The sequence below is a fragment of the Pongo pygmaeus genome, chromosome 7, assembly GCF_028885625.2.
Source record: "Pongo pygmaeus isolate AG05252 chromosome 7, NHGRI_mPonPyg2-v2.0_pri, whole genome shotgun sequence".
Classification (NCBI taxonomy): Eukaryota; Metazoa; Chordata; class Mammalia; order Primates; family Hominidae; genus Pongo; species Pongo pygmaeus.
In genome coordinates, this window is record NC_072380.2 from 44072381 (window position 1) to 44094754 (window position 22374).

Below are 22374 nucleotides of genomic sequence, written 5' to 3' on the forward strand. Positions count from 1 at the left end.
TCTGCCATCCTTGGCAGTTGCATTTTATGGTAAGAAAGCATCAAGAAAGATGGCACCACTCACTGAAAGGAGGCTCCAAGTTGGGAACCAGAGGTACCAGTTTAGATTCCTTAATCCCTAAGAAGGCCTCCCTCTCAAAGACAAAGACCCCTTCCTTGGCCTGAAGTCCTCATTCTTGTTGGTTAAACACAATTAATTCTTCATCATTATCACCTGCCTGTTTTTTGACTTGCACAGAGCTCTGCAGGAAACCCTGGACACTCTGTGGCAAGCATGAGGAGAGGGCTTTGCAGCCCAGGCCCCTGATCAGCTTCTCCCAGCCTTTCCTTCCTAAAGGCTATAGCAGGGCTGAGTGCCAACATGGACCTGCAGAGGCCTGGGAGGGGAGCAAATGGCTGGGGTTCTTGTGGCATTTGGGATGTTCATGACAGTTAGTGCAAAGCATCCATGGCAGGATCTGTTGTCAACCCTGTCCACCGTCCCTGGATTGCCAGGCTCCAGTGGCCTTTCTTTCCTCTCTTCTTCCCTGCCCTCCCTCCCTCCATTTCCTCCCTCCCTCTCTCCTCCTCTCTCTCCTTCTGTCTTTTCTTCCCTCCTGTTTTCCCTTTTTCTTCCTTCACATCTATGCCTCCTCCCAGTATCTGGCAGACCCATGTCCTGAGCCTGTGCTGGGTGAGTCTGATGAACTCAGACAGGATGTATAGGAGGGGCTTTCATCAGTTCATCCTGGGCAGCTGTTCTAGAAGTGACTATGATGGTGCAAATGCATGGGTACATGTGTGTGAGTATGCACAAGTGCATGTGTGTGCCTGTGAATGCCTGTTGACCCCCGTGTCTTCTCTAAGTTTGTGTCCATAACTCCAGAGGACCCCAGGTGTGCTCTCGATGTCATGTTCAGGGATCAAGCACAGCTCCTGCTGGTGGGAATTGCACTGTGTGACACTTTCCTCAGGGACCTGGGGGTGTCAGATCCCAATAGTCTCCCAGTAGGCTTTCAGGTAGGTCAGAAAGATGTTCTATTGTTGTTTTATTTTCTTTTTTTCATCCATGGTTTTACTACCTTCTTACTCTTAGTGATTTTTCATGAAGGGACATCTGGGTTGGGGAAAGGTAGCTAATAAGAAATGATGTCATCGTAGGAGTCTCCTGGCTCTGTGGGGACAGTCTTCATATGGTCCCTGGCCCAGCCTCCAGGGCCCTGGTCTAGTCACCTTATGGCCTCTGTGCTGTGTCCCTAGATCTGGGCTCTGTGGGAAAGACCCTGGGAGGCCCAGCAGAATGGGGTACCTTGTGTGCCAAATGTCCCCCCTTTACTCTGGCTCTACGACTCTTTCTCCCTGTGTCCTGGAGGAGAGGCCCTGTCTGGAGAAGACCCTCTGGGCCTGGCCCTGTCAATTAAGACAGGAGTGAAGGGTCTGTGGGCTGAGGCAGGGCATTGGAAGGGAACTTTGAGCACCGCTGCTCAGGTGCCTGGTCACTGGGACCCAGTGTTTGCCTTGTCAGCAGGGGCCTGGTCAGTGGGACTGTGGTCAGCGGACTATTGATCAGTGTGGCCTATTCTGTGGGGACATGGTTAGGGAGGACCTGGTCAGTGGGACCTTGGTCAGTGGGAACATTTTCAGAGGGATCAGTCAGTGGGGACCAGGTCAGTGAAGACCTGGTGAGCGACGGACTGGTCAGTGGGACCTGGGCATCGGGGCCTGTTCAGTGGGGACCTGCTCAGTGGAGATGTTTTCACTGTGGTCCCCCTCAGTGGGACCTAGACAGTGGGAGCCTGATCAGCGAGACCTGGTCAGTGGCAACCTGATCGGTGGGAGCGTGGTCACTGGGGACCTGGTTAATAGAAACCTGGTCAGTGATGGCCTAATGAGTGAGGTCCTGATGAGCGGGGACCTTGTCAGTGAAGGCCTACTCAGTGGGGTTAGTCACTTTTGACCTGACAGTGAGCACCTGGTCACTTTGGCCTTGCCAGTGGGGGCTTGGTAAGAAGGGCCTGATCAGTGTGGGCCTGCTTAGTGGACCTAGTCATTTGGGACATGGTCAGTGAGGTCTATTTAGTGGGGTCCTGGTCACCATGGGCTGGGTCACTGATGACCAGGTCATGGGGCACTATTCAGTGGAGGCCTGGTCATATGGGACCCAGTTAGCAGGGCCTGGTGGGCATGTCCTCATCAGTGAAGCCCTTGTCAGTGGGTCCCTGGTCAGGGCAGCCTGGTCAGTGGATCATAATCAGCAGGGGCCTGGTCAGAAGAGAATTAGTCAGAGGGGACTTGGTCAGTGGTGGCTTTTGTAGCGCTGGTCTAATCAGTGGTGACCTGGTCAGCAGGGATCTGAGCAGTGGGTGCCTGTTCAGTGGGGCCTACTCACTAGGGTTCTAGTCATGGGCATCTGGCCACCTCAGGCCTGGCCAGTAGGGGCCTCATCTATGGGACCAGGCAATGGGGTCATGATTGGTGGAATCATGACCAATCATGATTGTGACTGAGGCCTTGTCAGTAAGGACCTGGTCAGTGGAGTCCTGGTCAGTTAGGCCTTGTCAGTAAGGTCCTTGGCAGGGGGTCCTGGTCAGTGGGTTCTGGTCATTGTGGGCCTGGCAATGGGGGTCTGGTAAGTGTGGCCTTGTGGGTGGGGTATAATCAGTGAGGGCATGGCTAGGGAGGACTGGCTGTGCAGGGTCTGGTCAGCAGGGACCTGGTCAGTGGGGCTGCTGAGCACTGTTGGGAGATGTCAGGTGTAACGTGTGTTATTGATGGTCCTGTGGACACCTGGGATGGCCCAGTGGTGCCCAACGGCCCAGTTAAAAGTGGACAAGGCAGGTGTTTGGATGGACTTGGGAGGTCTTGCTCAGAGATTCCAACAGGACAAAGGTAAATGAAGGGCCAGAGTGGCTGGAGAGATGGTCACAGTCTGTGGGCTACACAGGATGGAGGAAGTCAGGGTGTTCCCAGGCAGGGTGGGTAGCTGGGATGCAGGGAGAGGCAGGTGGATGCTGAGAGGTCAGACTCTGCGAGGGCTCTGGGGGCATCAGGTGGGATGGGCTATTGTAGGGTCCATCCCCACAGGGTCTGTGGGTCTCTCCCCATGTGCAGAGACGAGACAGTGTAGAAATAAAGACACAAGACAAAGAGATAAAAGAAAAGGCAGCTGAGCCCAGGGGACCACTACCACCAAGTTGCGGAGACCGGTAATGGCCCTGAATGCCAGGCTGCACTGATATTTATTGGATACAATACAAAGGGGCAGGATAAGGAGAGTGAGCCATCTCCAATCACAGGTAAGGCCACGTGGGTCACGTGTCCACTGGACAGGGGGCCTTTCCCTGCCTGGCAGCTGAGGCAGAGAGAGAGAGGAGACAAAGAGAAAGACAGCTTATGCCATTATTTCTGCATATCAGAGACTTTTAGTACTTTCACTAATTTACTACTGCTAGCTAGCAGGCAGAGCCAGGTGTACAGGATGGAACATGAAGGCGGACTAGGAGTGTGACCACTGAAGCACAGCATCACAGGGAGACGGTTAGGCCTCCGGATAACTGCGTGCAAGCCTGACTAATGTCAGGCCCTCCACAAGAGGTGGAGGAATACAGTCTTCTCTAAACTCCCCTGGGGAAAGGGAGACTCCCTTTCCCAGTCTGCTAAGTAGTGGGTGTTTTCCCTTGACACTTACGCTACCGCTAGACCATGGTCTGCCTGGCAACGGGCGTCTTCCCAGAAGCTGGCATTACTGCTAGACCAAGGAGCACTCTGGTGGCCCTGTCTGGGCATAACAGAAGGCTCGCACTCTTGTCTTCTGGTCACTCCTCACTATGTCCCCTCAGCTCCTATCTCTGTATGGCCTGGTTTTTCCTAGGTTATGATTATAGAGAGAGGATTATTATAATATTGGAATAAAGAGTAATTGCTACAAACTAATGATTAATGATATTCATATATAATCATATCTAAGATCTATATCTGGTATAACTATTCTTGTTTTATATTTTATTATACTGGAACAGCTCGTGTCCTCAGTCTCTTGCCTCGGCATCTGGGTGGCTTGCCACCCACAGGCTCTATGCACCATCAGTGCACTGGGCAGGTCTCAGCCCAGGCTCCCGGGACCCTGACTGGGTGATGTGGTCACTCCCTGGGAGACTGCTGTCATGCCCTGGCCACCCACCCTGGGCAGCACTGTCTTATCTCAGGACTGGCCTTTCTCTGATCCTGCAGAGGGCACAGCTTGCAGCCCAGGAGGGGCAGTCCCAGGGTGCAGCTCGAGTTCTCCACGAGCCTGAAGCATCCCCTGCTAGCGCTGTGCTTTCTCTTCTCCCAGGTCTCGCTTTTCCAGTGTCACCCAGCAGGAAGGCCCCATCCTCCATTCCCTATGTGTCTCCTAGGCTGAGACCTGTGGTGGATGGGGACAGGGATAGTACTTCCTCAGGCCCACTTGGGGAGGGAACTTACTCCCAGCCTTGTGAAGGTAGTCAGCTTTACCTTGGTTGCCTTAGAATGAGATGGATCTGCCCCCTTTTAGTACCCTCAAGGTGAAGGTGAGAGATGGTCCCTGCTGTGCAGGAGGCTGGTCTAGGGATGGAGGACTTGGCAGGTCCTCCCAGGCTGTCAGGCTTGGGCAGCACTATCCAATCTCAGGACTCAGAAAGTCCAGCCCTGAGACGGCACTGTGCTGCCCAGGGTGGGTGGCCAGGGCCTGACAGCAGTACCCCAGGGAGTGACCACATCACCCGGCTGGGGTCCAGGGAGCCTGAGCTGAGACCTGCCCAGTGTGCTGAGTGTGCACCTGGAGCCCACCCCATCTGACACTCCCACAGTCTCACAGGTTCTTCTCTCCCAGCATGCACTTGCCTTTCCCTGCTCCTCAGCAGCCCACTCTGCCTCTTCCCTGACTTTCTCTGTGGTGTCCAGCAGGATGGGCTGGACAGGGGGGCAGCCTGTGTGCACATTTTGTGGAAGTAGGAGTAACACACACTCCCTGGGAGGCACCATGGTTCCTGCCAAATCCAACCCCAGAACTCTGTCCCTGAGGTGGTTTTACTAAACCCTAAACTCAGAACTGTGGTTGTGGCTCAGGGGTCAGCACCTGCTAGTGCCAAGACACTACTGGGAGTTTGGGACCTTACCAAACCCCATGGTGTCTGGCCTGAGGACAGGGTGTCTTGGGGCTGAGACAAACACTGGGGCTGAGACCGTCTGACCCAACTGGCCACCAATGGCCATTGGGTCAGACGGTCTCAGCCCCAGTGTTTGTCCTTCCCTGGCTCCTTCTGGTTCAGTCCCATCAAGGCCCTGGAGCCCAAATCCCATCATCAAACATCCCCTCCAGGAATCCTGGCCACTTGGTTCACTTTGTCGTGTTTCATCTTAGAGCAAAAATGACAGAACAGATGCATAGAAAAATGGCTTAAGTTGCTTAATGACTAGAAGAAATCTGGGAGAAGCAAGAAGGTAATGTGGAGAGGGAGGGACCTCCATGATCACTCTCTGTAGAGCCAGGGGTACAGGCACCCAGTGCTGAGGCCTGATGCCACCTGCCTCTCAGAGGGTGTGTGGCACACTGTCATTACCCGGAGAACATCAGGCCTGGTCACCAGCTTTTCTGCCTGTCCTGTAAGCATCACGTTTTTGGAAGAGAATCTCATGCCAGGGCCTGGAACACACCTGGCTCAGGGGTTAGGGGTTGCCCCTTGGTAATCTAAATGAAAAAAATAGGTCCAGATCAGAGTTCCTAATGCTGAGCACTCATCCACTCTTTGAATTATAAAAGGGGAGGCCTGGTCCTAGGTATACCTAAGATCTTTGAGGAACTGAAGATCCCAAGATTCTGGAAATTTCTAGAATCCTCAGGCCCTAATCCTCCCTGTCCTCCTGTGGCCTGTCCCACCAGCACACTCTTCTATCTGTAGATGTTTTGGCTGCTCTGTAAGGGAGTCCCCCTGCAGGTTTGGGGCTGGGCATGGTCACTCCTGCTGCATGTCGAGAAGCTGAAAGCCAAGAACACAGGGTACAGTGTTTCCACGGTCATCCAGAGCAGGACAAACAGGCCAGGCTGTGTCAGGAGCCCAAGTATCCAGTTGGTGCGAATGTCAAACTTGCTGTGGAAGGAGGGGTCCATTGCACATCCTAGGTACAGATGGTAATGTACTGCAGGTAAGCTGGGCTTGGTAGCCCTCCCTGGCTTTGGAAATAAGCCAAACAAGGAGCTTTCTGGAGAATGAAACCTCTTTTCCTTCCAGAAGCACCCCTGAATTTTTGGTGATTGCTATTTGTGGCAGTGAGTTTTTGTCTGTTCTGGGGCTGGGCTGGTTTCTCTGATTGGCCCTGCCCTACAGAGCATAAAGGAAAAGTGAAAGAGGTCCCCAGTAAAAATGTGCAGATAGCCCTGGACATAAGCCACATTCTGAGAAACATGTCATGTTCTGAGAAGGCTAAGGCATCAAGTAAATCATATTGGACTGGAGGATCCCAGGGTAGGTGGGGCAGTCCAGAGCAGTGGGGGCTTCCCTGGGAATTGGGAGAGGCAGGGGTTCCAGAGGAGGGAATCACAGGGCCACCAAGGGCTCTCTTGGCCCTGGGAGCAGTCAACATCATGGATTGAACACCTGCTGGGCTTCAAGCCCTGGGCCAGGCTGGGGCATGTGGAGCTAGGAGGCAGCTCAGATTGGGAGGCAGAGAGAGAAGTGTGCTCAGAGGGCACCGTTTCCGGGTATAATATGGTCTTGAGATTCTGTATGGGAAGTGCTTCCACAGTTTCATATGTTACGGAGTTGCTTCCTCTCCCCAGCCTCACCCTGCAGGAATCCCAGTGACTATATTGCCACCATCTTGGAGCTCAGTGCCCTCATAATGTAACGGCACCAGCAGATCTTCCTGCACATGGACTTCCTGTACTACATCACTGCTGAGGGGTGGTGCTTCTGCAGGGCCTGTGATGTGGTGCACAACTTCAGACACCATCATCCTGGAGCAGCACTGCACCCTCACTAGCCAGGGAGTTAATGACTTCCTCAAGGTCACAGCCACATTCAAGACTTTGGACTTCATTGATGTGCTTGTGCTGGACAAGGTGGGCTCCTATGGGATCTTAATTCCAGAGGTAGGATGGAGCTTGACATCAAATTCAGATAAAAGAACTTGAGGGCTTCATTTGGAGGGCTCTGGGGAGCCATGGAAGTTGCTGGAAGAAAGGTGGGAAAACTCAGATAAGCTTTAGTGATGACTGTAGAAGGCTGTCTGGAAGGAATAAACAAGAGTCAGGAAACCAGGGAGGGAGCTTGTGGGGCAAATCTCGAGATAGCAAGGGAGGGGTCCTGCTTGGATGATAGGTCTTCAGAGGCTGTCTCATGTCTTCAGGTGTCTTCAGAGCTAGTGTGTTCATTGGTCTTGTCTCCAGGGTGAAATTGGGAAGTTGTCAGATAAGCACATAAAAGTGGAAGCTAACATCTTCATGAGTGCTGGTGGGGGTCCTGGTGTGGGCCTACTGTGGGAACAGGGATCTCTCAATCCCAGGGATGTGGTGGATGGGCCCTGGATTACTCCATCCTCTATGCTTCCTTTCCCCCTCTCCCATTCTCCCGACGGCCTCAGTGCAAAGGCACTGTTCATCCTCTGGTGCTGAAGCAGCCTCGAGTCTCAAGCCTGCTGGTGGCCTCGCAGGATATGACAGCACAGCCAGTGGCCTCTTCTGGGTCCTGTACAGCTTCACAAGACAAGCAGACATCAGGAGTGCTGCCAGCATGTGGTGCAGGAGTTCTGAGGGACCACAATCCTGAAGACATTGAATGGTGGCTGCAGGGCCTTATGTCCTGTTTCCCATCCCTTCTCATTGGCTCTGCTCCAGGTGGGGAAGCGGGAAAAAGTGTTTGTCAATTCTACCATTATTGCCTTGCAGAAAAAGGAGCAGAGGCCAGAAGCAGGGCCTGGTACCCACCCGGGCTAACAAGGGAGAATTTGTAGGCTTTGTGGACAGAAAGATCTGGGAGTCCATATCTGTTGTCCCACTAACTTGCTACGAGACATGAGTAAAATCAGTTTTCTTTTATGAACTACATTTCTGCCATCTTAAATTGGGGTGAGATTTTTCTACCCCATGGGGTTGCTTGGCTAATTGGTGATGGTGTGTGTACAGCAGGTGCCACCTGGCAGGCATTCGGTGTCCAGCCACTGCTCTTCCCCCTTGCTTTTCTGCCTAGGTTTGCATTTTCTTCTCAAGACCTTCACTCTCCCTAATTTTTCTCTTACCTCTGATTCCCACCTTATAGTCTATTCCATGGATTCACCAGGATCTAAGTAGGTGAAAGTCATATATGCATGTATGCATATGTAGGGATGTACACCCTCACACACCACACCCCAACATAGTAGGTGCTCAGTGAACATCATACTGCAGAAGCAGCTCTGGTAGGTCTACAGTTTTGCCTCAATTTGCTGTTGAAAAATCTGAGTATCTGAAAGGGCAAATGGAATGGTGAAGTCATGGTGGCCCAGTGCCCTTCCTATTTGACCTGGAACAGGTGTCTCAGGGTGTTTGGACACCACATTTTCTATTTTGGGCTGGCTGCTTGGTAGGGAGGAGGTGGACAAGAATTAGAGGCTCTTCCCACACCCTCCCAGCCTTCCCCAGGGTACAAGAACAGACCAGGGCAAAGAAGTCCTGGAGCAGGAGAGAGACCTTTCCATAGCAGAAGCCATTTCCGACTCAGTCTCTCTCAGCCTTTTCCATTCTGCCTCTTCCCCTGGTTGTCCCTGGGTCTTCTATCTGCTCTCAGCCCATTTTCCATCCCTGAGTTCTTCCTGCCCTGCCCCAGCACCTTCTCCTCTGCCCCTCTCCACCAGCCCTGCAGCTCCCTGGGTCCTTTCTTGAGCCTCAGGAACTCACCTTCTATCTCATCTTCCCTGAAGAATGTCACTACTGAACCTGTCCTGGATGGGTCTCAGGTGAGTGGCAGCATCCCCTTGACTGCTCCTGCTGGCTCCTGGTTTGGACCTACACTTTCTATGACAACTGCTGGTATCTCTGGTGTTTTCTGTAGCCTCTGATTTGGAACTGGTTTGGAGGTCACCTGGGCCTGGTGACTGTGGCAGCAGGCTGGCTCTAAGGTCTCAGAGTAGATGGACTTCCTGAGGGGCCAGGAGTGGAGCTCTGGGAGTTGGGGTGAGGGCATGGGCTGGGGTCTGGGATGGCAGAGAAGTGAGGAAGGTGGCTTATTCATTCCTCTGCTGTGCCACTCAACACCTTTGTCACCTCCTTGCCCTCTCATCCTGGCCCATATCACTCCCTTCCTGCCCATGTTCCTCACATTCTTATACCCCTGAGGGGCTCCATGGTTCTGCATAGAGCATGGAACCCCTGGCGTTTCTACATTGATCACTACTGGACTTGAAGCCTCCTGAGGGGCATGGTCCAGTGCCCTGGCCCATTTTCTGTTATGGGACACATGGGCTGGAAGAGCAGTGTGTGTGGTCTCCACCCTCCCTCCCAGGGCATCAAGCTCTTATCTTGCCTCTGCTCACTAAGATGTCCCCGTGTGTCCTGTTGCAGAGGCTGAATGAAAGCTGGCCACTCTCTTCCCCTTTCAGAGCCTTGTTTAGTCTTTCTTCCCTCCTCAGACCTCTGAGTCACATCTGTGCTCCCATTTGGGGGGTGTGGCCTCAGCCTAGTTGTAAATGGCAGGATTGATGGGCATGCCAGTTGCGGTGGGAGGGTGCACAGCATGCACTAGTGCAGAGCCTGGCACGCAGAAACTGCTCCCAGGTGGGAGCTGCCATCCTGAGGGACAGTTACAATCAAATTGTCTCCACTGGAGGCTGCTGAGAAGGGAAGGTCCCTGGTGTATAGACCCTGCTCCCTCAGGAATCAGAGCTCGTGGACACCCACAAAAACATGAAAGGATTTGGGTTCACATCCTGAGGCCACACTGCTTATCACAGTCTCATATGGCTGTCCCTGGGTTGAAACCAACCCCAGAATAAGAAAATCTTTTCCTGTAGCCAAGATGTGTCTCCCTGTTGGAAGAGTCTTCTTTCACTGTTCTTGGCTGTATCCTTAGGTATTGGAGGTGTCCCTGAGAGAAAAGAAGTAGGAGGAAGCAGAGATTCCCTGGATTTCTACACAATCCAGACCTGCTGTTCACTCGGAGTCTGGTCCTTCTATAGAGGCTGCAGAGGGAACCTGTGCATTACTCAGGGTTTTCCTTAATCCAGAATCAATAGGATATATTTATATCTACTACCTGTCTATCATTTGTCAACTACCCATCCATCTCTATACCTATCTACCTATCTATCTGTATCTATCTATGGAGAGACAAAAAAAAAAAAAAAAAAAAAGAAGAAGAGAGAAAAGAGAATTGACTGCGGAAATGGGCTCATGTGATCATGGAAGTAGAGAAGTCCCACGATATACCATCTGTGGGCTGCAGGACCAGGGATGCTGGGGGTGTAATTCAGTCTGAATCCAGGGGCCTGAGAATCTGGACTTTTGATGTCCAAAGGCAGAAGATGGATGCCCCAGCTCCAGAAGAGAGTGAGTTCTCCCTTCCTCCAACTTTTTGTTATATTCAGCTTCTCAGTGGATTGGATGATGTGTGCCCGCATTGGGGAGGGCAAATCTTCCTTAGTTTACTAATTTAAATGTGAAGCGTTTCTGAAACACCATCCTAGACACACCCAAAGATTGTGTTTGACCAGTGATGTGGGTATCCCTCAGCCCAGGCAAGTTGACACCTGAAATTAACCATCACAGAATGTGACTGTCCCTGCTTTGCATGCAGGTCACCCCCACAGAGCAAGGCTTGAGGATTCTGACTCAGCTGGTGGCCACCTCCACATGAGGCTTTTTGAGGTGGCCAGGCCTCATCTTCCCTATCATCAGTTTGTGCCCCCGACATTGGCCATCAATGCTCCAGGTGCCCATGCAGAGCTTGTGGTGGTGGGCACCATGGCACATAAGAGGGCTTCTAGTTCTTTCAATCTCAAGCTTTTGTGAGGCCCCTGCAGTGCCCCACCCCTCCTTTCCTCTCCTCTCTCAGCTGTCTTCCTCTTTCCTGTGTATTCGGCAACCTCCAACTCCATGGCTCCCCCATCCACTGCTATCATCCCCTGCCCTCGTGTTCTGGGTACTGCTGGGTCCTAAGTGGCCTGAATCCAAGGCCCCATCCTGGAGGAACTCCTAAGTCTGAGAAGGTGAAGCTGGACAAAGACATCTCCAATTTCATGGGGGTCAGAAATGGAGCTAAGGGAGATGGGCTCTGAGAGCCCAGAGGAGAATAAGGTCTCTGTGGGGGCAGGCTGGAAGGCTTTTTGGAGGAACGGTTGCTGGAGCAGGGTCTGGAATGATGAGTAGGAATTGTTAAATCAGAAGGCAGGGTGATTCCACGGGCATCATTAGTGTCCCAGGCCCCCTGCCAGGACTAACATCAGCATTTCCAGTCCCCACACCCAGAACAGTAGAAGGACTTGTGGCTGCTGGAGGATCTGGGTTGCTGTTTATATAGCATCCAGGTCTGGTGGGTCAGTTTCTTCTACCCCTACCTGAGAACCTTGGTCTCCTGCCACAGGCACCGGGAATCTTTAATAGGAGACCCCTTCCCAGCCTGGTACGCTTCCCTGGGAGCTAGGGACTCTACAGCCACACCGGGCCCAGCGCAGGGCCTGTCGGGAAGGCACTGGCCTCCGGGGTATGACCCCAGCCTCCTATTCAGCAACACCGCTTTTTTTCTCCGGCCTGCCTCAATGTTCCGGTGAAAGCCTGCAAGCCTGGCCTCCTGTTGCTGTCACCTGGGGGGACTTCTTGTCGCTTTGGGGTGCCCCTCATGCACCCTGAGGTGAGAGCCAGGGATTCCACGTCCCTCTTCCCCTCCGGTCCGGCGCAGGGCCTGTTGAAAAGGCACTAGCTTCCGGGGGAGGACCCCAGCCTCCTCTACGGCCTTGCTGCTTTTTTTTCTCGGTCGGCCTCAATGTCCCCCTGAAAACCTGCAAGCCTGGCATCCTGTCCCCGTCACACCGGGAGACTTTTTGCCGCTTTGGGGTGACCACAACGCACCCTGGGGTCGGAGCCAGGGACTCCACATTCCCCCTCGAGTCTGGCGCAGGGCCTACCAGGAAGGCACTGGCATCCAGGGGAGGACTGCAGCCTCCTCTTTGGTCGCGCCACTATTTTTCCGCGGCCTGTGTTACCGTTTTCCTGAAAGCCTGCGAGCTTGGAGTCCAGTCCCCCTCACTTGGGGGTAATTCTTGCCGCCAAGGGGTGCCCCGCTTGGGAGAGACACGCACCCTGGGGTGGGAGCCGGAAACTCCACCGATCCCCGGGTCCGACGCAGGGCCTGCCAGGAAGGCACTGGCCTCCAAGGGAGGATCCCAGCCTCCTCTTCGGCCTCCCTTAACGTCCCCCTGCAAGCCTGCAAGCCTGGTGTTCTGTCCCTGTCACACAAGGGGACTTCTTGTCGCTCTGGGGCGCCCCCCACGCACCCTGGGGTGGAAGCCAAGGACTCCACTGTACCCCAAGGTCCGGCGTAGGGCCTGCCAGGAAGGAAGTGGCCTCCGTGGAAAAACCCTAGCCTCCTCTTCAGATTCGCTGCTTTTCTTCCCCTGGCCTGCCTCAACATTTCCCTGAAAGCCTGCAAGGCTGACATCCTGCCCCGTCACTCTGGGGGACTTCTTGCTGCTTTGGGGTGCAGGCTGACATCCTGCCCCGTCACTCTGGGGGACTTCTTGCTGCTTTGGGGTGCAACGTGTGGGAAAGACACGTACCCTGGTGTGGGAGCCAAGGACTCCACAGCCACCCCAGATCTAGTGCAGTTCCTGCCGGGAAGGCACTGGCCTCTGGGGGGACCCCAGCCACGTCTTCAGCCTCCCTGCTTTTCTTCCTCGGCCTGCCTCAACGTCCCCCTGCAAGTCTGAAAGCCTGGCGTCCTGTCCCCGTCACCTGGGGGGGTCTTCTTTCCACTTTCGGTTGCCCCCCAAACACCCTGGGTGAGAGCCAGGGTCTCCACGGCTCCCCCAGGTATGGCACAGCGCCTGCTGGGAAGGAAATTACATCCAGAAGACGACCCTAGTCTCGTCATCCGTCTCGCTGCTTTTTTCCCCAGGCCTGCCTCAACTTCCCTCTGGAAGCCTGCAAGCTTGGTGTCCTGTCCCCGTCACCCGGGGAGACTTCTTGCCCATTTTGGGTGCCCCCCATGCAGCCTGGGGTGGGAGCGAGGGACTCCACGGCTCCTCAGGGACCGCGCAGGGCCTGCTGGGAAGGCACTGGCCTCTAGGGGATGACCCCAGCCTCCTGTTCGGCCTCACCACTTTCTTTCTCCGGTCCGCCTCAGTGTCCCTCTGAAAGCCTGCAAGTCTGGCCTCTTATCCCCGTCACCCGGTGACACTTCCTGCCGCTTTTGGGTGCCCACCACGGACCGTGGGGTCAGAGAGAGGAACTCCAAGGCTCCCCAGAGACCGGCGCAGGGCCAGCCGAGAAGGCACTGGCCTCCGGTGAGCGACCCCAGCTTCCATTTCGGCCTCGCCGCTTTTTTCCCCAGGCCTGCCTCAACGTCCCTCTGAAAGCCGGCAAGCCTGGGGTCCTGTCCCTGCCATTCGGGAAGACTTCTTGCCACTTTGGGGTGCACTCCACGCACCCTGGGGTGGAAGCCAGAAACTCCACGGCCTTCCCGAGTCTGGGGCAGGGCCTGCTGGGAAGGCACTGGCCTCTAGGGAAAGATCCCAGCCTCCTCTTCGGCTTCTCCACTTTTTTTCTCCTGCCTGCCTCAACGTTTCCTTGAAATCCTGCAAGCCTAGTGTCCTGCACCGTCACCATGGGGGGACTTCTTGCCGCCTTGGGATACCACCCGTGGGAAAGACACGTATGCTGGAGTGGGAGCCAGGGCCTCCACGGCCCCCCGAATCTGCCGCTGGGCCTGCCACGAAGGCACTGGCCCCTGGAGGACAACCCCAGCCTCCTCTTTGGCCTCGCAGCTTTTTTTCCCTGGCCTGCCTCAACATCCTTCTGAAAGCCTGCAAGCTTGGCGTCCTGTCCCCATCATCCAGGAAGATTTCTTGCCGCTTTTGGGTGCCCCCCACACACACTGGGGTGGGAGCGAGGGACTACACGGCTCCTCAGGGAACGGCACAGGGCCTCCCAGGAAAGCACTGGCCTCCGGGGGACAATCCCAGCTTCCTCTTCTGCCTCGTTGCTTTTTTCCCTCGGCTTGCCTCAGCGTCCCCCTGGAAGCCTGGCGTCCTGTATTTGTCACCCCAGGGGACTTCTAGCTGCTTTGGGGTACCTTATGGGAGAGACTAGCACTCAGGAGTGGGAGCCAAGGAATCCACAGCCCCGCACCCCCCCCCCCCGTTAAGGTGCAAGGCGTGCTGAAAAGGCACTGGTCTCCGGGGGAGGACTCCAGCCTCCTCTTCGGCCTTGCTGCTTTTATTCCCCAGCCTGCCTCAACGTCCCCCTGAAAGGTGGCAAGGCTGGCGTCCTGTCCTGGTCAGGCGGGGGGAGTTCTTCCCGCTTTTGGGTGGACCCCACGCACCCTGGGGTAAAAGCCAGAAACTCTACAGCCCCCCAGGGTCCCGCGCAGGGCCTGGCAATAAGGCACTGGCCTCCGAGGGAGGACCCCAACCTCCTCTTTGGCCTTGACCCTTGTTTTCCGTGGCCCCTCTCAATGTTCCCCTGAAAGCTTGCAAGCCTGGAGTCCTGTCCCTGTCACCCAGGGGGACTTCTTGCCACTTTGGGTTGCCTCCCACGCACCCTGGGGTGGGAGCCAGGGACTCCACGCCCCCCCGCCCCCAGTCCGGCACAGGGCCTACCAGGAAGACACTGGCATCCGGGGGAGGACCCCAGCCTCCTCTTCAGTCTCGCCACTATTTTTCCGAGGCCTGCCTCAATGTTTTCCTGCAAGCCTGCAAGCCTGGCGTCCTGTCTCCGTCACTCAGGGGGAATTTTTGACGCCGAGGGGTGCCCCACGCAGCAGAGACACGCATCCTGGGGTGGAAGCCGGAAACTCCACCAATTCCCAGGTGCAGCGCAGGGCCTGCTGGGAAGGCACTGGCCTACAGGAGATGAACCCAGCCTCCTCTTTGGCCTCGCTGCTTTGTTTCCCGGCCTGCCTTAACGTCCCCCGAAAGCCTGCAAGCCTGGCATCCTGTCCCCTTCACCCGGGGGTATTTCTTGCCTCTCTGGGGTGCCCCCCACGCACCCTGGGGTGGAAGGGTGGAAGCCAGGGACTCCACGGTACCACAGGGTCTGGCGCAGGGAATGCCAGGAAGGAACTGGCCTCCAGGGAAAGATCCCAGCCTCCTCTTCGGATTCACTGCTTTTTCCCCCCCAGCCTGCCTCAACCTTTCCCTGAAAGCCTGCAAGCCTGACGTCCTGCCCCATCACTCGGGGGGACTTCTTGCCGCTTTGGGGTGCAACCTGTGGGAAAGACACGTAACCCCGGTGTAGGAGCCAAGGACTCCAAGCTCCCCTCTCCCTTTGGATCCAGTGCAGTTCCTGCCGGGAAGGCATTGGCCTCTGGGGAAGGACCCCAGCCTCCTCTTCGGCCTCGCTGCTTTTTTTTTCTTGGCCTGCCTCAGCGATCCCCTGAAAGCCTGCAAGCCTGGCGTCCTGTCCCTGTCTCTTGAAGGGACTTCTTGCCGCTTTGTGGTGCCCACGACGCGCCCTGGGTTGAAAGCCAGCAACTCCACAGCACCCCAGGTTCAGGCGCAGGGCCTGCTGGGAAGGCACTGGCTTCCGGGGGAAGACCCCAACCTCTTTGGCCTCACCGCTTTTTTTCTCCACCCTGCCTTGTTGTGACCAAGCGAGTTATAGAGAAACGCTACAGCTTGAGACAAATTAAAGAGTCCTTTAATAGCCGGCGACCGAGAGGCAGCTAACTTTCAAAATTCTCTTGGCCCCGAGGAAGGGGCTAGTTTTGTTTTTATACCGTGGTCTAAATAGGGGATGGGGAATTTTAGCTGAAGCAATTTTTAGAGGAGAACTGGCAAAAAGTTAAAAAATTAATTGGTTACAAATCCAGTTACAAAAAATAAACAGTTCCAGGTGCAGAGGCTTAAACTACCACAAAGAGATAAATGCAGGAGTTTTGGGTGCCATCCACCGAGCGCATCCCCAGGAGCTGCTGGTGCAGCTTGCCTCTATATCTTATCAGTAGATGCATTCCTGGACGTGCTTTGAGTCAGTTTTACACTAGTTATGCCTTATGGGAGGGAGGTGAAAGGGGGTTGCAAATGAAGAAACTAAACCAAAATCTGTTCGGCTCTCTCTTGGCTAGGAGAGAGTCACTCAGTTTAAAACAAGGTAGGGTATCACATTCCCCACTCATGTTTTGGGGAATCAAATCATTGATTCTTCAGTTATACCAAGGGGGTTATACTGGGTTCTGAGATACATAAGTTTGACAGAAGCTATGCGCTGTTTTACAAAGTTAAGGAACCAATTTAATATACAAGGCCTGAAGATTAAACTTAACAAGAGGAGGAGAAGGGGTCCTGCCAGTCCAATAATCAGAATAGTTAGCCATGGATTCCAGTTGAACATGCTTTGATACCAGGGGATGTTACTTTTTTGTTCTTGTTGGCATCTATATTTTCTCAAACTCTTTGGAGGGTATCTTTTATGACTCCAGACTGATTGGCATAGAAACAGCAACACTCTCCTAGGGCTGCATATAATTCTCCTTGGGAAGGAAATAGTAGATCTAAGCCTTGGTGGTTTTTGAAGAACTACTTTAGCTAGAGACTCTACCTGGGTATGTAGCATATTTATGGCTGACTGTAGATTGCTTAAATCAGCATCTACTTGCTGAGACAGGGCCATTAGTCCAGTTTCTCCCTGAAGTAGGGCAGCCATGCCAATGGCTGCTGACCCAGCTATGCTAAGGCCGGCTAGGAGGGGTACTAGGAGTGGGGCAGCTTGGTGAAACTTGGAAGGCAATTCGGGGGGAGCAATAAGAAGTTCTCCTTCTGGCCCACTGTACACATAGACCTGGGGGAGTACATGAACTGACACACACAGGAGAGGTCTAGGTTCAGTCCCATTGATGCAGTGAGTGAGGCCTGAAGTACAAGCCAAGCAGGTGTTGTTAGGTGCCTGGTAGGAAACTGAGGTGTTTAAGGAAGTAAGTAGAGATTGATTACAGGTGGCCTGAAAGGGAAAAGCAGATAAGTTATACCCATTGCTAATTAGACAGGAGGCATTCCCCTACATGTCTCCTAATGTAAGGGCATGGGGTCGTGTATGACAAAAGAGAGAGTTAACCTTGAACATGGCCTCTACTCCTAAACCAACATAATATGGGGATTTTGCTTTCAGGCACAACCAACAATCTTGGGCTAGTTTTGGCTGGGTGAGGTTAAGGAGGTGATGCACCCCATCCAGAATGGACATCAGGCTGGTTTGGAGATGCTGTCACTGTAATTGGGATTTAGGAACCAAGAGTGTTGGGACGGTTTAATCGACTCTGTCTGGGTGTTTTTGGAACATAGTGTTGCCTAAATCAGTTAGAGGTCCGATTGGCTTAGGAGGGCTCCATGGGACCAGGACATTTTTCTGAATGGTGAACAGAGTTCCAACATCAAATCCTGAGATATAAAGTTTTAATCCCCATTACATGCCATAATACCATTGAGGTGAATTAGGGTTACAGACAGTTATAGGAAGAGGGTTGCAGTTCCTTAGAGTGCATGGTCTAGGACAGGAAGAGTGAGTTATGGAGAGGGTTGAGGACTGGGTTGATCCTCCAGAGTAAGTGGCCAGGGTTACACACAACCAGTTAGGGCAGAAAAACTGATAGGAATCTCAACAACTGAGTCAGGGTGATTTCCAGTACAGAGGTAAAAATCAACACTCTTGGGTCCTTTTTCTGCACCTTTAGAGCTCCTGCATCCAGTCTGGTTTCCTGTGTGTCCGAATCCTGCAGCCAGATCAATGTTTCCTGTTCCTATGACCAGCAGATTGAATTGCTCTTCGTGGGCACGGGCAGGCTCTAGGAATAAAGCACATAAATCAACTGCAAAAGAGATTTCTTTGGAGCTTCCTGCCTTCCAAGTAGTGTTTGCAAATACACGTCCTGTCGTGAAAGAAGTAAGGAGAAAAGAGTAGGATGGAGCAGAGGGCATGACAGGCAGCAACACACAAAAGAGGTAAATAAAAGGAATTAATTTGATGGCTTCAAGTGACTTAGGTGCAGTTTTAAGGGGCCTGGCCCAGGCTTGGGGATCCATGTTTCTTGCTGTGCTTTGCTAGCCTTTTTGATGAGAGAGTGACGAATCCAGGCAGGAATGCTGTCCACCTTTAGAGCTGTCAGCGTGGTGAGGATGACAGTATGAGGTCCTTTCCAGGCAGGAATGAATCCTTCTTTCTGGAACTTTTTATCATATACCAGGTCACCCAGCTGGAAAGAGTGGCAGGGTCCCATCTGGTCAGGAACTGGATTTGGGTGTGCTCCCCAGACAAGTGGCTGGATGATGTCTTGTACCTGTTGGAGAGACTGCATGTATTGTAATAAATTAGCTGGAGAGATTTCTGCTAAATTAGTGTCTCTCAACCTAGGCAGGATAGGTGGAGCCCTTCCATACATAATTTCAAAAGGTGTAAACCCAGCTCAGTAAGGGGTGCATGTTACTCTAAGAAGGGCTAAACGAAGGAGTCTCACCCAATTCTCATCCATTTCTAGAATTAATTTTGTAAGAGTATTTTTTAGGGTATGGTTCATGCGTACTATCTATCCAGAACTCTGGGGTCGGTAGGCACAATGGAGTTTCCATTTGATGTTTAATGCCTTGCTGACCGACTGATCTATGGACGAGGTGAAGGCTGGCCCATTATCAGACCCTATGGCAACAGGCAACCCATGTCTTGGGATGATTTCATTTAGTAAAAACTTAACTACCCTAGTGGCAGTTTTGTTTCTGGTGGCAAACACCTCAGTCCACCCAGAAAAGATGTCTACTAGCACCAGGAAGTACTTATACCCTGCCCAGTGAGGTTTTATCTCTGTAAAGTCAATTTCCCACCTTTCTCCTGGTGAGTCTCCACAGAGATGGTGGCCTGGGCTGGGTTTGGGACCTTGCTTGGCATTTACCTGAGCACAAGCCATACGCCGGAGAGCTGCTTGGTTAGCTAAGTCCTGAGGGTGGGGGATCTTGAAACAGCTCCTTAGAAGCTGGGCCAATTTTACTCCTCCCAAATGGGTGGTAGAATTTAGATGATTGACTAGAGTTTTCCCAAGGGCTTGGGGTATGAAGATTCTGGAATCAGGAAGAATCCACCAACCTTCCTGATTTTTATTATCCTAAAGATCTGAAGCCTGTTTGTCTTCTTCTGTGGAGTATTTTGGGTGATTTGGCAAGTCAGGCTGCAGAAAAGACATGGCGGGCAGTAGGACCAAGGGCACGACTGAGAGCTGAGCAGCTTCTCGGGGCTGCAGAGTCTGCTTTGGTTACCATGGGCAATGGCTGTGTTTTCTCTTTGATGTCCTTTGCAGTGAATTACAGCTACTTGCTGAGGAAGCAAAACAGCTTCAAGAAGGGCTAAAATTTCTTCTTTGTTTTTAATAGACTTTCCTGCTGAGGTGAGTAGCCCGTGCTCTTGATAGATGGCTCCATGTACATGTACAGTAGCAAAAGCATACCTGCTGTCAGTGTAAATGTTAATACATTTGTCCTTACCCCATGGGAGAGCCTGAGTGAGGACCATCAATTCAGCCTTCTGGGCTGAAGTATTTGCTGGCAATGCCTGGGCCCATAGTGCATCCGACTCTGTGGTAATGGCCACACCAGCCTTCCATACTCCTTGTTCGAGGACGCTGCTATCATCTGTAAATAAGGTGGCATCCACCTTCTTTAGGGGCATATCTTGGAGATCAGATCAGCCAGTTTCCGTGGTTCCTAACAGTTCCTTGCAGTCATGGACAGGTGTAGTGAACTCTGGATCAGGAAATAAAGTAACTGGATTTAAACACCTTGTGGGAGAGAAGTCAAATGAGGCTGTTCTAACAGTAAATTCTGATACTGCAGGATATGAGCATTTGACATCCATTTACTAGAAGCACTTTGTAGCAAAGTCTCTACAGCATGTGGAGCTGTAAGCGTTAAATTTTGGCCTAGAGTCAATTTGTCAGCCTCTTGGACTAGGCTTGCTGTTGCTGCCATGACTCACAGACAGCTTGGCCATCCAGAGGCCACAGGGTCCAGTCTCTTAGACAAATAGGCTACTGGGTGTCTCCAGGGTCCTAAAGTCTGAGTGAGCATCCCCTTAGCAACTCCCTGGCTTTCATGAATAAAAAGGTGAAATGGTTTTGAGATATTAGGGAGGGCTAGAGTGGGGGCCTCAGTTAGTGCCTTTTTCAGGTTTTTGAAAGCCTGTTCTTCAGTATCAGTCCAAACTAGTGGGCCATTCCTTCCAGTAGCAGTGTACAGGACTTTGTCAATTTCTGCAAACCCTAATATCTACAGGCGACAGTATCCCACGGCCCCCAGGAATTCACGTACCTGTCTTTTGGTGGTGGGAGTAGGGATTCACAGAATGGCTTCCTTATGAGCACTGGTGAGTGCCCATTTTCCTTTGTTTATCTCATACCTAGGTAGGAGACTCTGGGAAGAAAAAGCTGGGCCTTTTTGGCTGAGACTCGATACCCGAGTTCCTGAAGGAGGTAAAGTAGGTCTCTAGTATGTTGCAGGCAGCTGTCAGTGGTTTCAGTAGCCAATAAAAGGTCATCTATGTACTGAAGAAGAGTGCAATTATGGTGTCTGGCTCAAAATGGTACAAGATCCTGTTGGATGGCTTCCCCAAAAAGGGTGGGGGAATTTTTAAAACCTTGAGGTAACTGAGTCCATGTCAATTGGGTGGTGTCTCCTAAGCCAGGATCTGTCCATTCAAAGGAAAATATAAGTTGGCTTTTAGGGGCCAAAGGAATAGCAAAGAAAGCATCTTTTAAGTCAAGGACAGTGTACACTGTGTGTTCTGGTGGGAGCAGGCTGAGTAAAGTATAATGGTTAGGGACTGTAGGGTGGACAGTGACTGTCCATCTGTTAACTGCCTTTAAATCCTGTACAGGCCGGTAGTCATTTGTTCTGGGTTTTTGGACCAGCAACAATGGAGTATTCCAGGTGGACTGACATGGTGTAAGTATGCCAGCCTGTAACAGTCACTGAATGTGGGGGTTGATTCCTTCCCTAGCCCGTTGACTCATAGAATATGCTTTACCTGGACTGGCAAGGCAGTGGCCAGGAGTTCTACTACCACTGGAAGTGATGCTTAGCCAGTCCCAGGGGGTTTGACTCAGCCCAGACCTGAGGAAAGAGAGTCTGTAAGTCCAGTAAGAGAGGATTAGTTTTATTCTCCAGCAGTTGTGAAGGTGAAATTAAGAGATATTCTTCTGACAGAGGGGTGGTTAGCAGGAGCTGAGCAGTGGGAGATGTTGTGTCTCTTAGCATGAGGTGAGCTTGTTGGGCTGAGAAGGAAATAGACGCCTGCTGCTTGTGGAGCATGTCTCTTCCTAGGAGGGGAAAGGGACACTCTGGGACCATGAGGAATGAGTGGGTTACTCCTTTCTGTCCTAAACTCACCTCTTGTGAGTGGGTGACAGGATATTCTTGAATAACTCCAGTAGCCCCTTGTACAGCCACTTTCTTATTAGAGACACTGCCTAGCAGAATCTGCAATACCAAGTGTTCCACCCCAGTGTCAATTAGGAAGTGTACAGGCTGGCCCTCTACTGTGGCAGTCACCATGGGCTCCCAGGGGCCAAGTGGAAGGGAGCCCTGGCCCCGTCACTCATCAGATTCCTCCACAGCAGGAAGGGTGAGGACTTTTTTCTCTTCTGGTTTTTCCTCTGGTCTTAATGGGCATTCCTTTTTTCCGGTATCCTATCTGCTTGCAATAAGCACATTGGTTTTTCTCCAGGGGAGCCCAGTCCCCTTTCTGTCTTTTTTGGTGGGGACCTGGGGTTCCCTGACCATTTTTCTGTGACAGGGGCCTTTCTTTCTTGACTTCATGAATGGCAGCCACTATGATTTTTGCCTGTCTTTTTGATGCTTTGTCAGCAGCCTTTTCAGCTGCCTGAGTTGCCTGTTTCTGCTTTTCAAACTCTCGGTTGTCAAAAACCTTTTGGGCTATCTCTAAAAGCTGACTGATGTTCATTCCAGCAAATCCCTCTAGCTTTTGCAATTTTCTTTTAATGTCAGGGGCTGCCTGAGCCACAAATGCCAAATTAAGAGCACGGCTATTTTCGGGAGCCGTTGGGTCAAAAGGGATGTAAGTCCAATAGGCCTCCATTAGGCTTTCCAAAAACACTCCTGGTGACTTGTTGGGCCCCTGGACAACTTCAGTTGTCTTAGACAAATTTATGGGTTTTCGAGTGGCTCCTTTGATACCCACAAGGAGATACCGGTGAAA